Source organism: Coregonus clupeaformis, chromosome 14, assembly GCF_020615455.1.
Source record: "Coregonus clupeaformis isolate EN_2021a chromosome 14, ASM2061545v1, whole genome shotgun sequence".
In the NCBI taxonomy this organism is placed as follows: Eukaryota; Metazoa; Chordata; class Actinopteri; order Salmoniformes; family Salmonidae; genus Coregonus; species Coregonus clupeaformis.
Window position 1 is genome coordinate 25,356,509 of NC_059205.1, and position 17,213 is coordinate 25,373,721.

At 44.2% G+C, this 17,213-nt stretch overlaps 1 protein-coding gene across 3 annotated transcripts in view; it reads right to left on the reverse strand.

The window, feature by feature from the left end:
- Positions 1 to 17,213, reverse strand: part of LOC121581258 (cadherin EGF LAG seven-pass G-type receptor 1-like) — a 133,167-nt gene that overhangs the window by 41,728 nt on the left and 74,226 nt on the right. The window lies entirely within an intron of this gene.

The following is a 17,213-nucleotide window of genomic DNA, read 5'->3' on the forward strand; positions in this document are numbered from 1 at the left end:
GTCATTTATCGCCCTCCAGGTTCCCTTGGAGAGTTCATCAATGAGCTTGACGTCTTGATAAGTTCCTTTCCTGAGGATGGCTCACCCCTCACAGTTCCGGGTGACTTCAACCTCCCTACGTCTACCTTTGACTCATTTCTCTATGCCTCCTTCTTTCCACTCCTCTCCTCTTTTGACCTCACCCTCTCACCGTCCCCCCCCTACTCACAAGGCAGGCAATACGCTTGACCTCATCTTTACTAGATGCTGGTCTTCTACTAATCTCACTGCAACTCCCCTCCATGTCTCCGACCACTACTTCGTATCCTTTTCTCTCTCGCTCTCCTCCAACACTACTCACTCTGCCCCTACTCAGATGGTAATGCGCCGTCGCAACCTTCGCTCTCTCTCTCCCGCTACTCTCTCCTCTTCCATCCTATCATCTCTTCCCTCTGCTCAAACCTTCTCCCTCCAATCTCCTTATTCTGCCTCCTCAACCCTCCTCTCCTCCCTTTCTGCATCCTTTGACTCTCTATGTCCCCTATCCTCCCGGCCGGCTCGGTCCTCGGTCCTCCCCTCGGTCCAAGCCCTCGGTCCTCCGTGGCTTGATGACTCATTGTGAGCTCACAGAACAGGGCTCCGGGCAGCTGAGCGGAAATGGAGGAAAACTAGACTCCCTGCGGACCTGGCATCTTTTCACTCCCTCCTCTCTACATTTTCTTCATCTGTTTCTACTGCTAAAGCCACTTTCTACCACTCTAAATTCCAAGCATCTGCCTCTAACCCTAGGAAGCTCCCCCCCCCCTCCCTCTCTGTGGATGACTTCGTCAACCATTTTGAAAAGAAGGTTAACGACATCCGATCCTCGTTTGTTAAGTCAAATGACACTGCTGGTCCTGCTCACACTGCCCTACCATATGCTTTGACTTCTTTCTCCCCTCTCTTCTCCAGATAATCTCCGGTGACCTTCTCACTTACCTCACCTCGCTCATCAAATCATCCTTGACCGCTGGCTATGTCCCTTCCATCTTCAAGAGAGCGAGAGTTGCACCCCTTCACAAAAAACCAACACTCGATCCCTCTGATGTCAACAACTACAGATCAGTATCCCTTCTTTCTTTTCTCTCCAAAACTCTTGAGCGTGCCGTCTTTAGCCAACTCTCTTGCTATCTCTCTCAGAATGACCTTCTTGATCCAAACCAGTCAGGTTTCAAGACTGGTCATTCAACTGAGACTGCTCTTCTCTGTGTCACGGAGGCTCTCCGCACTGCTAAAGCTAACTCTCTCTCCTCTGCTCTTGTCCTTCTAGACCTGTCTGCTGCCTTTGATACTGTGAAACATCAGATCCTCCTCTCCACCCTCTCCGAGCTGGGGATCTCCGGCGCGGCTCACTCTTGGATTGCGTCCTACCTGACCAGTCGCTCCTACCAAGTGGCGTGGCGAGAATCTGTCTCCGCACCACGTGCTCTCACCACTGGTGTCCCCCAGGGCTCAGTTCTAGGCCCTCTCCTATTCTCACTATACTTCAAGTCACTTGGCTCTGTCATATCCTCACATGGCCTCTCCTATCATTGCTACGCAGACGACACACAACTAATCTTCTCCTTTCCCCCTTCTGATAACTAGGTGGCGAATCGCATCTCTGCATGTCTGGCAGACATATCAGTGTGGATGACGGATCACCACCTCAAGCTGAACCTCGGCAAGACGGAGCTGCTCTTCCTCCCGGGGAAGGACTGCCCGTTCCATGATCTCGCCATCACGGTTGACAACTCCGTTGTGTCCTCCTCCCAGAGTGCGAAGAGCCTTGGCGTGACTTTGGACAACACCCTGTCGTTCTCCGCTAACATCAAGGCGGTGACCCGATCCTGTAGGTTCATGCTCTACAACATTCGGAGAGTACGACCCTGCCTTACACAGGAAGCGGCACAGGTCCTAATCAAGGCACTTGTCATCTCCCGTCTGGATTACTGCAACTTGCTGTTGACTGGGCTCCCTGCCTGTGCCATTAAACCCCTACAACTCATCCAGAATGCCGCAGCCCATCTGGTGTTCAACCTTCCCAAGTTCTCTCACCCCACTCCTCCGCACACTCCACTGGCTTCCAGTTGAAGCTCGCATCTGCTACAAGACCATGGTGCTTGCCTACGGAGCTGTGAGGGGAACGGCACCTCCGTACCTTCATGCTCTGATTAGTCCCTACACCCAAACGAGGGCATTGCGTTCATCCACCTCTGGCCTGCTGGCCCCCCTACCTCTGCGGAAGCACAGTTCCCGCTCAGCCCAGTCAAAACTGTTCGCTGCTCTGGCACCCAAATGGTGGAACAAGCTCCCTCATGACGCCAGGACAGCAGGGTCACTCACCACCTTCCGGAGACATTTGAAACCCCACCTCTTTAAGGAATACCTGGGATAGGATAAAGTAATCCTTCTACCCCCCCTCTGACACCTATAGAGCCTTAGAGAGCTGACAACACAGGAAACACTGCAGTAACTACCCCAAAACAGCCCTAGGCCTGAACACTGACTAACTAACATAATATTTTCATCCTTAGACCTATTACCCTGGTCTACCACATGACACCTTTACTAGCCGGGAGGGAGGCTAAGGTCAGTGATGGATGCATCAGATTACAAACAAAAGAGGAAAAACAACTCTGAAAAGAAAATCCAGCCATTTTATGAGGACTTGTAATACTGCTAATGTCATGACTGGAATCTTTCCAGGAGTATATCTTGACTCACAAGGCAGTGTTAGGGCCGTGGAGTGGGAGGTGTGTGTGCAACTGTTAGCCAAGACTCGGGGGTGTGTGTGTGTTGTCGAGAGTGTGTGTGTGTGCATCAGTCTTCCTCCGGTGTGTCACAACACTCCCGCACAAAGACAATGGGGAATGGGGAAACCCTGGACTTCAGATTGGACAGGATTCTCTTCAACATTAGGAGGCTCCAAGCTGCCACAAAGCTAAAATCTGAACACGTACTTGAGCTCCAGTACGCCGATGATCGTGTTTTTGTGGCACATACCCCAGAAGCTTTACAAGCCACCCTCACAGCAGCTGTGAGAGCATACAGCAGAATGGGGCTGTCTGTTAACAGCCCAAAAACAGAGGTCCTATGTCAGTGGTCATCTGATCCTGTTCCACACTCAGAGATCCTACAGAGAACCAACTGCAGGAGCATTGAGGCGTCCATCACACACCACAAGCTTAGATGGCTTGGCCATGCCATCCGGATGCCAGAGGATCGACAGAGAAGACATATGCCTGCACCAGCATCAACAGGACAGGCCTTTGTGTGCTCTGTCTGTGGCAGACAGTGTGCATCCCACATCTGATTATACTGTCATCAGCAAACCCACAAGCAGGAGTGGAAGTCATCATCGGATACGATGGACTACCTCAAGTAAGTAAGTGGGTGTGTGTGTCAGGCCCACACTGCAGGAAGTTGCTAGCGGAGGCGAGGAAAGGGTGAGCGGGGGTATTTTCATAATAAAGGAAGTTGGGAGCAAAGGATCTGATTTTACTTGGGTTTCACTGAGGAAATGCAATCGCCTCTCTCTCGCCCTCTCTTTCTCTCCCTTTGTCTGACTCTCTCTCTCATTCCAACTTCCAGAATTTAAAAAAAAGCTAGATCTCCTGCCATCCTTTGCTTTGTGTGCTCCTACGAAGGGAGGGGAAAGGCAAATGTGTGTGTGTGTGTGGTGTGTGTGTGTGTGTGTGTGTTTGTGTGTGTGTGTGTGCATGCCTTGTGTGTTTATGTGTCACGCCCTGGCTCTGGGGACACTGTTATGTTGAGCCAGGGTGTGTAATTCTATGTTTGTATTTCTATGTTGGCCTGAGTGTCTCCCAATCAGAGGCAACGAGTGTCAGCTGGTTGTCTCTGATTGGGAGCCATATTTAACTGTCTGTCTTTCACTTTGTGTTTGTGGTTTCTTGTTCTTATTTGGGTTGTTTATGTAACCAGAGACATCACGTTTTCGTCTGTTGTTTTGATCGTGTGATCACTCTAATAAATATAATGTTCGCATTCAACGCTGCGCCTTGGTCTACTCCCTTCGACGATCGTGACAGTATGAATGTGTGTGTTTGGTCTGGTGTGTATCTGTGCCTGTCGTGTGCGGGGTAGGGTGTCGGTGTAGCTGTGACGTCCCCATGTGTTCTCAGACCATTACCTCACCTAAACGATAAACCGATCACTTATCGCAGGCATTTTGCTGATATTGTTCATTACGATAAGTAGCCTATGCTAGAAAAATGTGAAGTTTTAAGTTAAATAAGTTTGCCAATATGGGTGATTATTAATGGGAAAACTAGTAGTTGTAATTTAAGGGATAATAAAATAAACTGTGGTGCACAACGTAATAAACGTATCTTTCTATTGATCGTTATCGCGTCAATTCAGGCAATTTTTACACACACACACACACACAGCCTGATGATATACAGTGGATGACAATGTTGCGCTCTCTCCCACAGGACATGAGGCGGACGTTCAACCCTATATGTTACCCTGATGCCTTCTCTAGAAAACACACATATATAAGTGTTCTGCTCTTTCTCAGGGCGATGGCAGATGGACAGCAGTATTGTCCTCTGAATACCTTGAGCCGAACAAATGACATACTGAGGAATAGGAAACCTTCAAATATGGAGTTTCTCTCTATCATATGAATCCCGTGAGCCGTTATCGAAATCTGGAGCTAGTTGGAATATCTGTGAGATTCCTATCTTCCTACAAACTCCCCACTGTAGGTGTGAAAGGTTACTGTAATACATGTTTTATACAAGCCTAGGAGTACTGAAAGCATCAAACACCCATAAGAATGTCTGGCAGTGAATGCTGTTACACATTAACACGGCTTATGTGTAAGAGAAATGGACAGAGCAAGTAAGGGAGGAAAGGGAGAGAGAGCGAGAGAGAGAGAGAGAGAGAGAGAGAGAGAGAGAGAGAGAGAGAGAGAGGGGGGGAGCAAAAGACAGAGACAGGTGCCAGTTGTTTACAGCACTAATAATAAATCCCTTCGTATCACCCTCACCCTCCCTCCCTAGTTCTCTTTCTCCTGACCACGCTCTCCCTCCTCTCTCTCTAACATTGAGTCATGCTACATGAGCTGTGTGGAATCTCTGGCTCCCTCAGTGGCAAACAGCAATTGGTCTGGAATAGGACACAGGTTATACAACAGGGGTTTTCAACTATTTCTTGCCCAGGGACCGCCACTCAGGCAAACCGGCGACCAAGGGACCCCAATCATATGTTATCAAACAAAAATATTTTCACGCCTTGTCTTATCATCAGGTGAATGGTAAGGAGAAGTAATCAACATTTTAAAATCAATAGATTTGGTAGATCGTTTTTTATTATTTTGACCTTATTTTTCTATTTATTTAGCCTATTAGACAGAAAGGTAGCTCCAAACACATTTTTGCTAATAGTGTCGGTTTAGCTGGTTAAACAGAGGTTAGTCATGTTTTTGCAAAAATTAATTAAGTCAAGAAAGCTTACCATCAGCCAGCGAAACTTGCACTCACAGGTGCTTTATCAAAGCCTTTGTCAGATACTCCAGAGAGTGTAATTAGCTCCAATGAGTGTAATTTGCTCAATATTAGGAGTTGAGAAATAAAGTTGACATTAGAAATAAGATATTTTCCTCTTTTCTACTGTAGGTATGTAATTAAACATTCATTTATTCTGTTGTTGCTAGCGATATTCATAAAAACATATTTTGCCCCCACTTTTTTTGTATATATACAGTATTTTCGCGGACCCCCTGAAGTACAGTGAGGGAAAAAAAGTATTTGATCCCCTGCTGATTTTGTACGTTTGCCCGCTGACAAAGACATGATCCGTCTATAATTTTAATGGTAGGTTTATTTGAACAGTGAGAGACAGAATAACAACAAAACAATCCAGAAAAACGCATGTCAAAAATGTTATAAATTGATTTGCATTTTATTGAGGGAATTAAGTATTTGACCCCTCTGCAAAACATGACTTAGTACTTGGGTGGCAAAACCCTTGTTGGCAATCAGAGGTCAGACGTTTCTTGTAGTTGGCCACCAGGTTTGCACACACCTCAGGAGGGATTTTGTTCCACTCCTCTTTGCAGATCTTCTCCAAGTCATTAAGGTTTCGAGGCTGACGTTTGGCAACTCGAATCTTCAGCTCCACAGATTTTCTATGGGATTAAGGTCCATCGTCCCTTTGATGCAGTGAAGTTGTCCTGTCCCCTTAGCAGAAAAACACCCCCAAAGCATAATGTTTCCACCTCCATGTTTGACGGTGGGGATGGTGTTTTGGGTTCATAGGCAGCATTCCTCCTCCTCCAAACACGGCGAGTTGAGTTGATGCCAAACAGCTCGATTTTGGTCTCATCTGACCACAACACTTTCACCCAGTTCTCCTCTGAATCATTCAGATGTTCATTGGCAAACTTCAGATGGCCCTGTATATGTGCTTTCTTGAGCAGGGGGACCTTGCGGGCGCTGCAGGATTTCAGTCCTTCACGGCGTAGTGTGTTACCAATTGTTTTCTTGGTGACTATGGTCCCAGCTGCCTTGAGATCATCGACAAGATCCTCCCGTGTAGTTATGGGCTGATTCCTCACCATTCTCATGATCATTGCAACTCCACGAGGTGAGATCTTGCATGAAGCCCCAGGCCGAGGGAGATTGACAGTTCTTTTGTGTTTCTTCCATTAGCGAATAATCACACCAACTGTTGTCACCTTCTCACCAAGCTGCTTGGCGATGGTCTTGTAGCCCATTCCAGCCTTGTGTAGGTCTACAATCTTGTCCCTGACATCCTTGGAGAGCTCTTTGGTCTTGGCCATGGTGGAGAGTTTGTAATCTGATTGATTGATTGATTGCAGAAAGATTTCTGGCTCCCAGGTGTCTTTTATACAGGTAAGAAACTGAGATTAGGGGCACTCCCTTTAAGAGTGTGCTCCTAATCTCAGCTCGTTACCTGTATAAAAGACACCTGGGAGCCAGAAATCTTTCTGATTGAGAGGGGGTCAAATACTACTTTTTTGTTGTTATTCTGTCTCTCACTGTTCAAATAAACCTACCATTAAAATTATAGACTGATCATTTCTTTGTCAGTGGGCAAACATACAAAATACCCCTAGATTAGAACACAGAGGGAGGTAGGTATAGAGAGAACAAGGGAGTGTGTGATAGACAAAGAGACAGACAGAGGGAGAGATCGAGAAAGAGAGACCGGGAGAGAGGGACAGTAAAAGAGGGATAGAGGGAGGGAGAGAGGGATGGAGAGAGGGATTGGGGGAGGGAGGAAGAGGCAGCCATGAATGCAGGTGGAGTCTGGCAGATTTATGACACACTGTCTGGGGTTTTCTACTACTGTAACTCACAAGTAGACACACACACTACGGCTAGGTCCTCATGCCCTGGTCTTATGCATACACAGCGCTGGAACCAATACAGCTGGAGAGGTTGGGAAGGTCTACATTTTAATCCTTCACACAATCCCTTTATTGTAGCCATCTTTAATACATAAATCCCAATGAATCGCTCCTATTAACAAGTCAATTATCCCAAAGTATCCTTATTATCACTGAGAGGAAATCAAATTGAGGACATTAACCATTACAGAGAGAGTCTCATCCACACTGACAGAAAGCACCCAGCTCCTAATCCTGCCAACGTCAATATTCACTCAGTTAAGAGAGTACAGGTACAGACAGGGACAAGGAGACAGAGAAACTTCATTCATGGCAGACAGCTGTCAACAGGCTGGGCTGACACACACACACACACGCACACACGCGCACACACACACACACACATCGCCCTAGGCTCATAGTGCTGTATTGCCTGGCTACAAGAGCAGGTCTGCCAACAGATACAAGATAGAATTCCTGCCGATATTAAAGACATGCTCTGCAACTTTGGCTTTGAACTTAAACTTTGAACTTTAAGTATTTTTTTAAACCAACCGCTTTGGACTGGATGTGTCAATGTGTAGTTCATACATGGATAATCAATGAGCAGAATTACTGTCTTATCTCAATTAGCCACGAAATACCTAGTTTGAGAGCGACTGTTTATCTGAAAGCTGTGCTGCGCCATTTTCCCTACATTTTCCCCCACATGGGCCAGACCTCTAGCAATTAGAGTTCTAGCCAATAAGCTTCAGCCCCTCGACATTTGAGTGACAGCTAGCAAGATGCACACATTGCAGAGCGAGAGAGCAATGACGAGGTGTACAGACAGTATCTGCACATATGTGACGTAGTACGCAATTTTCGGGGACCACATTTGGCTTGTGAGAGCTACTTTCAGAACTACTGGCTAAAAAGTACACAAAAGTACCGGAGAATCTCTTTAATCCTACTGCTCCTGCTCCTGTTCGCTCCCTTGGTCACATGACCAGCCCTATTAGAGAAAATATGTCAGCGGGGAACGAGATCCCTCTCTGTGTGTCAGGGCCATTCTGACTGGTGATTGGCTGAAATCTGACTCCTCACTTCACAATAAACCCCTCCATTTGAACCCGTCCTCTGCTGAGCGCTACAGTAGGTGCTTGTAGCTCATAGTGCTCAGCGCTCCTGCAAGATTCCCTGTAGGTGTTTGAGAGGCTGCAGCATACATAGGCAGAGATGTCGACGAACACAAACACACAGGTTTAATGGGTGAGCATTGTGTTTTCAGTGAAGGAAAATGTAGCTACAGTGAAATGAATGAGAATCAAATGGAAACCTACGGCAAGACGCGAAGTAACTCTGTTAAAGAATGGAGTCTGTAAAGACATGCAAACTTGTGAGACACTCGACAACATGTTGGATAACACACTGTGGACTAGAACCAACCTAACCACAGAACCACCGCAAGACTAGACCACGACTAGAGCCAGACCAGAGATGAGACTAGAGCCAGACTAACCCCAAGACTAGTACTACCACCAGTACTTGCAGTACTAGAACTAACACCAGTACTAGAGCTAAGACACTAGAGGCCATGCTACTGTACCTCCTTGTGTGTCAGCTCCAGCCAGGCAGTATAAAGAGGGACCCCCAGCACCCCACTGGACCCCAGCAGGTGCAGGCTGTCCTGGGTAGACCATGGGAGAGAGAGGGGTGTGTTAAATCCATTAAGATCTGCAACTAGTGTGTGTGTGTGTGTGTGTGTGTGTGTGTGTGTGTGTGTGTGTGTGTGTGTGTGTGTGTGTGTGTGTGTGTGTGTGGACTACAGCACCAACAGTGCATCCGCTAGTCTAGTGTAAGTGTGTGTGTGTGTCTGTAGGTGTGTGATTGTCTGTGTCTGCATGACAGGGAGTGTGTATGTGCATGGATGTTTGAGAGAAATTGTTTCTGCTCATTTAGATCTCAGTGACTGGATTATTCTGTATGTTCTCGGCTCAGCACTAAAATGGTCTAAATAAAAGTTCCTAAACAACTCCAGGTATTATATCAACTTCTATACTAATATAGTGAACCACAAATAGTATCTCCCTACAAAACCAATGGCAGATATGACTCCCATTTTAAATATACACAGTTTAACTCACTCAGAGTTTATGATCATGAGTCCAGCTGTGAGCAGTGAATGGAGCCTTCTTAACTGTTCTGAGGTGCTATCACTGATGATAAACTCTGCCTTTGAGCTCTGGAGTAATGTGCGTCAAGACATACAAAATAATAACAAGCTGGCTTCCTTTAAAACACTCCCCTAAGAGACATAGAGACTGGCTTTAACCTAGAAAACATACATTTAACCCCTCAGACATTTAGGGAGTAGCCACTGTCCAAGGAGATGAATATTCACTGTTGCAACTCATGCAGTTTAACCGACAACTCTGGTGTTCAGGAAGCACCAAGTTCCAACTCCTACTCCGACCAACTGAGCCTCCAGAACCTGTTTTCTTTATTACAGCAGCCTAACAGCACTGTAAGACAATGGGAAGAAAGCGTACACAAACCAATTCAAGCCAGCTTGAACAAAAAAGGGAATCAGGTGCTCAAAAAAACATCAAAATCAGGCTTGATTAAGGCAATTTATGCCGAAACCTAAGCTTGTTGTATGCCCCAATAAATACTCATATCAATGCAGAAACAGAGTGCTCCTTTTTCTTGATTTTCCTGGATAGTCACCCGTTGAAGTGTCCTGGGGTTAGGGCTGTTGCGGTGACCGTATTACCGCCACACCGGCAGTCATGAGTCAAGACCGCAGTATAAATCCATGTGACCGTTGAGTCACAGTAATCTCCTCTTATACACTCTGGACATGCGTTGGTAGTACCCAACTCGCTAACCTCAATCGGGTCTCTAATGGTCTGGTACTCAGGGCTCTATTGTCCCTCTAACCACTCTGACATCACATCAAACACTTATCATCAAAACAGTGTCATGCTTTTAAAACTCACCTCACTGTGATTGATCAATTTGAACAAAGAAGTTCAACAACAGGTTGAAACTGAGTGGAAAACCTGTTTGTTGTTTCAAAGCCTAACACAACAAAATGGACAGCACTTTCTAAGGTGATGATTAATTCAAAACATCCATATACAAATTAGAGCTTATGCATAGGCCTATATATGAGCCCAAGCACGAAAAAAAGCCTACCAATACATAGCCTACCGCATATTACGTACTGCATATTTTTTTATGACCTAGGCGATGCTGTTGGTTCATTGATTGTGCAGGGCGGCTTACAGAGTTAGCCTACAATTATAGTTAATTTGTATTTGAATAGCCTAGTAATAGGGCATTTTTTATATTTTCATAATTAATAGGCTGACACATGACCTTTAGCTACAGAATATCTCAACATCATATTACACATGGCAGAAAAACATACAAAAAGACTGATTTAAGAGATCTTTGGTACATAATTGTTCTAGCCTAAATTAAACAAATTCAGAGTTAGCCTACAATTACAGTGAATTTGTATTTTATTTTGAATACCCTAGTAATATAGGGCATTTTTTTTATTTTCATAATTAATAGGCAGACACATTACCTTTAGCTACAGAATATCTCACTACTGTGCATTTCCATCTCCTTCCCTGTCTCCTTCATTACTTTCTCCAGCATGCAGAGAGAGGGGATGTCAACAGTTTAATGAAATAGCCCATGTTTCATTGTGAAAACATGTTACTATTGATGTTCCCGAACAGATTTTACTTGGTTTCCCAAATTAAGCACTGGGTAGCTGCAGGAACAGGGTTGGAGAGCCCATGGCATACAGAGTTCGGGCAGAATATCACCTGTCACGTAGCGAAAGGATGCATGCTCCTCAAACAGTGGTTGATGGGTGGAGTGAAATAACCAGAGTAGCCTACCTGGCATGATGGAAAAAAACGAACCGGCAGGATAGGGATTCGAGTGCATACAGATTACATTTATTTTTTCCCCTGCCCCTGTTCCTGCCCATTTGATAATGGGCCATTCTAAATCAAAACTCATTTTACATATTAGTAAAGACAAGATTCAATTGAGAATAGTCTGATGTGTGAAAATATGATCACTTAATGAGAGAACAGCGTGTGCAGCCTGAGGCAAGGAACAGAGCGCAATGTTTTTTTGCGACTTTCTCAAATCATCAACAGCCTAAAGTTGCGAAATAACTCTACATCTAGCATATAGGACCTGTTTCAAATGATTACTTTTAAGCTCAACATCGCTCCCGAATGGGAAAAATATCCATTCTATTTTATTCAGCTAAATTCAATTATATTCTTCCTACTATAAAATCATATAATATAAAATAATGGCACAGGACTTATAAGCATATCTTGTCTACTATACGAACAAGCCTAGAGCCTATGGCATGCACTAATAAAGACCCATATCTATAAAGGCTATGTTATCACCATCTCTATGAGTCAGAGTATGAGTTTCAGATGAGGGCTTCGATGCAGCAGTGTGATTAGAGCTAGCTAGGCCTGTCTGTGTCTGGGAATGTGGCTAAGAGCATGCTATACTGTAAAGTGTAAATAACATCATGTCCTCTAGACTACTCCGTCCAGACCACAACTATTGACAAGTCTGACACTAAAAAGGGAGTCTACGCACCACACACACACCACCGTAAATCACCAAGCACAATGCAAGTGTGTCTGTTACCACGGAGACCCAATGCCCCTCATAGCCCATCCCCTTGTGGCCTCTGACCTATGGTTTGGGGAGAAAGGGGAACGGGTGCGTGCAGGGGCACCCCTACACCCTCAGCCCCTGACCCCATAACTCAGAGCAGACTGTTAGGGTCTGTTTGGGTTGACTGGGCCTCTCCACTCTGATTTGGACAACCCTTAATCTAACCGGTGCCTTGAGTAGGCCATAAAAATATCATAGACTGTGTCCCAAATGGCACCGCAATCCCTACATAGTGCACTATGTTTGACCTGGGCCCATAGAGCTCTGGTCAAAAGTAGTGCACTGTGTATGGAATAGGATGCCACGTGGAACGCAGACATAGAGAATCCCTTTATAAGTTCTCAAAGGCTCTGATGTAGAAAGTGATAGGTCTTCTGAGCTTAGTCTGGCTTTAGATGAAGTCCAGATTGGATCCTATCTGGCTGTTCTCAATCTGACTGGGGTGATGTATAACATAAGATGCCAGCGTGCCTGGTTGCGGTAGCCTCTTCCTAGATTTAAGGGAGTTCCTGGACAGCAAGGTTATTATAGTGTTTTTAAATTAGTTTTTATTTCTATTTTTATTTGAAATTCTGATTTGCTCATTTATATTTAGTTTTAGTTGTATTAAAATATTTATATTTAGTTTTTATATTTAGTTTTAGTGCTAGGGATAGAAAGCATGCGTGGGAGGCTGGTTTTTTGTGAAATGTTTTGTGTCACTTCTTGCAACTGGGGGCAGTAATACATAAGGTGATTTGTCAGGTCATAGGTTAGATTAGGTTTAATTATTAGGTCAATCTCAATGTGACTTGGATTAATTAAAAGGAATAGCACCCAGACTGGTGCAAAATAGATGTCGGAAGGAAACGTTCTCTCGCGTATGTTTACACCAATCCAACGCTTTTTAACTTTAGTAGTACATGTGAGAAGAATCAAGTTAGCTACCTAGACGATATTTTCTGTTAGCTAGTGATAGCTAGTGATAGTGATCAAAGATTGTGTATACACTGACAAGATACTGGACTGACCACTCTAACAATGGGAATAAATGTCGGCAAAGGCGGTGAGGAGGTTGGATCAGGTGGGGCTTTTCAAGCCAATGAGAGGGCAGATACGCACAACTCTGATATAAAATAGTTTTTCTCAAAGTTGTCGGAATGCCACGTACGGCCACTTATATATGTACATTCAAAGCAACCAAAACATTATGGCTATTTGATCAAATAAGCCTCACGTAGCAAATTAGCAATTATATTTTGTGTTGACCAACACTGTTGCTGGTATTTTGGCCCATTCCTCCATGCAGATCTCCTCTAGAGCAGTGATGTTTTGGGGCTGTCGCTGGGCAACACAGACTTTCAACTCCCTCCAAAGATTTTCTATGGGGTTGAGATCTGGAGACAGGCTAGGCCACTCCAGGACCTTGAAATGCTTCTTACGAAGCCACTCCTTCGTTGCCCGGGCGGTGTGTTTGGGATAGTATGCTGAAAGACCCAGCCACGTTTCATCTTCAATGCCCTTGCTGATGGAAGGAGGTTTTCACTCAAAATCTCACGATACATGGCCCCATTCATTCTTTCCTTTACACGGATCAGTCGTCCTGGTCCCTTTGCAGAAAAACAGCCCCAAAGCATGATGTTTCCACCCCCATGCTTCACAGTAGGTATGGTGTTCTTTGGATGCAACTCAGCATTCTTTGTCCTCCAAACACGACGAGTTGAGTTTTTACCAAAAAGTTCTATTTTGGTTTAATCTGACCATATGACATTCTCCCAATCCTCTTCTGGATCATCCAAATGCACTCTAGCAAACTTCAGATGGGCCTGGACATGTACTGGCTTAAGCAGGGGGACACGTCTGGCACTGCAGGATTTGAGTCCCTGGCGGCGTAGTGTGCTACTGATGGTAGGCTTTGTTACTTTGGTCCCAGCTCTCTGCAGGTCATTCACTAGGTCCCCCCCGTGTGGTTCTGGGATTTTTGCTCACCGTTCTTGTGATCATTTTGACCCCACGGGGTGAGATCTTGCGTGGAGCCCCAGATCGAGGGAGATTATCAGTGGTCTTGTATGTCTTCCATTTCCTAATAATTGCTCCCACAGTTGATTTCTTCAAACCAAGCTGCTTACCTATTGCAGATTCAGTCTTCCCAGCCTGGTGCAAGTCTACAATTTTGTTTCTGGTGTCCTTTGACAGCTCTTTGGTCTTGGCCATAGTGGAGTTTGGAGTGTGACTGTTTGAGGTTGTGGACAGGTGTCTTTTATACTGATAACAAGTTCAAACAGGTGCCATTAATACAGGTAACGAGTGGAGGACAGAGGAGCCTCTTAAAGAAGAAGTTACAGGTCTGTGAGAGCCAGAAATCTTGCTTGTTTGTAGGTGACCAAATACTTATTTTCCACCATAATTTGCAAATAAATTCATTAAAATCCTACAATGTGATTTTCTGGAATTTTTTCCTCATTTTGTCTGTCATAGTTGACGTGTACCTATGATGCAAATTACAGGCCTCTCTCATCTTTTTAAGTGGGAGAACTTGCACAATTGGTGGCTGACTAAATACTTTTTCCCCCCACTGTAGGCGTACAGAAAGAGGCCAATTCGTACATGTTCAATTAGATTATTTTTTATAAAGATAAGCATTATATTGTTAGATTAAAGGCGTAACTCTGGTAGGCCTAAAACGTTCTTCCTCACCTCAACTTCAACTGTGGGAGTCAGTTGGAGTGCTGGTGTGCACTGCCTTCACAGGCCTGCAGTAGCTAAGCCTAATGATAGCCATAGCCTTCCACACCAAACATTTACAAAATGTTCTTAACTTTATTAGGGTAATATCAAAAGTAAGTCGACATTGTTTATAGGGAAAATACGAACAGGTTATTATACTGCGGCATTAAATTACGTTTTGCATCTCGCCCTGTTTGGCTTTTCCTTCTCATGGTTTGAGTGTGAGTAGCCCTATAGCAGGCCCTAGTGGTAATTCTATTATTTTGTGGCAAACACAACATTATAGTTGGAACTTAATTTAGCCAACAAAAATGTCTCTACAAAATGAAACAAAATACTTTTTGCAAAGGCTATTTAAAGAATTGGTTTAGATTATTAAATAGGCCTGTAATAATGATACACAATAATATGAATGATAAAACAAATTATAATATTTATGAAAATAAATAAATAAAAGTTAGAAAATTGCATCAAACCTGAATAGCGAGTTGCACACAGTCCATTAAGGCCGCGCCAACTTGTCCCACGAACATTCTCCTTGTCTGAGAATTGTTTTACTTCAATGGAAAAGGCCTCCATCTTCACAAGCAACAGTAGCCTAGGCCAAGGCTCCTTTCACTGGCTTTCTCCTCAACAGCAGGCGCACATGAGGTGAGAAGCCGGAACCTGTTTAAGCTGGACATTAGCGATACGTTTTATTGAGTTGCAATTGGCTGACACATAACAAAGCTTGCGCAGTTCTCATCACCTCACACACATTAAATTAACAGAGGACGGGTCCAATCGGGTCCAGTCGGTAATACATTTTTAGTTGCACATACCTGACCCAGATCTGAGACAAAAGTCAGAATTTAGGACCCGCTTGGCTCCCGGGTCGGATCTCGTGTGTGCACATGTGTGTTAGCTCGCCTTTGCGTGTATGCGTTTGTGTTTGTTTTACGCTGCCGACAGAACACTAGTTGCATAAAGGCGACAGGTCCAGTCATGGGAGAAACTAAACAAGTAAGAAAGAGGAGGATTTGGTTTAGAAACAGGAAATATGCCCAGACTGGCAATAGCATGGACATTAATCTCCCGTTCCCATGGTATTATACCTCCACAACAGCCGCAATACAACACACAGAACAATGAAAACCAACATTCCTTAAGTTTGCACAGTGCAAATAATACTGTGGTTGTCATGGCCAGGTATTGAGATGAACGAAGTACTACATGATACGTCGCTCGTTAACAATAATCATCTTCTTTAGAACTGGTTCCTATTGAGAAAGGTTGGGATTTGGCCTAAATTCACCAATGACAACAATACATGAATGCAAAACCTTAACACAACCATGCTGCTCTAAAGAACTCTTTATCTATTTACATTTCTGAGACAAAATGCTTGTCAGTGTCAGCATGCCTGGTAGAAACAAGCCTAGTTGATAGGTAGTGTAACAAAAGAATGCAACAATGTTTTCTGCTATCCTGGCGAACAGTCAGAACAGAGGCAGATACTCTTTCAGAGGGGGCTGAACAAAACTATACGTACAGTGGGGTCCAAAATTAGTGTAATTAATTTTGGACCCCACTGTACGCACACACACACACACAGACAGACACACAGACACACAGACAACCAGAACCTGGATGTCTCCCAACCTGCTAGGAGGTTGGCCAATCACAATGCAGTATTTCACATCTGATAAAACTGGGGTTAGGGAAGCAAGGAAAGCGGGAATCAAAGACAGTCTGGAAATTTAAAAAACGGTGTCTTTTGTGACAAAAATGTATGAGGCTATACTAAAGCTTCAACACAATGCACATGCATTCCAGTTAACATATAAGCTTTCCTGGAAGCTGGTTGGAAAATAGTCTAAAAGTCGGTGCTAAGAAACTCTCTCATGTTCAGAGAAGCATAGTCTATAATATAGATTTGAGGTAGATGATGTAGATGTTGTCAGTCTGCTATTGTAATTCAATGGGCCAGAGGCCATGGAAGTTTGTGGGAAAATAACACCCAGCAATTGACTGCCATGTAAGGTCGTCTAATATCCGATTACCTTTGGTGGTGAATTTGATCCGCGATATGAAATAAGCATTATAATGCTCCTTAAGATTGGTTTTTATAAAGAGCGTAAGGAAAATCGTAGCCATGTTTCCCTTATGATTAACTGGGACACACACGACTCATAAGATCGTTATCATAAGATCGTTATGATATATTCAGGATCATTATGATTCATATGGTACTGAAATGTAGTCACACTTTATTTCGATAGTCCATAATAAATTATCTACAGCTGGTCAAAATATCAACAGACTATCAACCAGGTTATCTGAGTAGGTGAACTTGACAGGTATGCAGACTCCTCCATTGGGGTGTCCATTACATTTCTGTCTTCAACATATGTTTACTGTTTATATGTATAGCAAC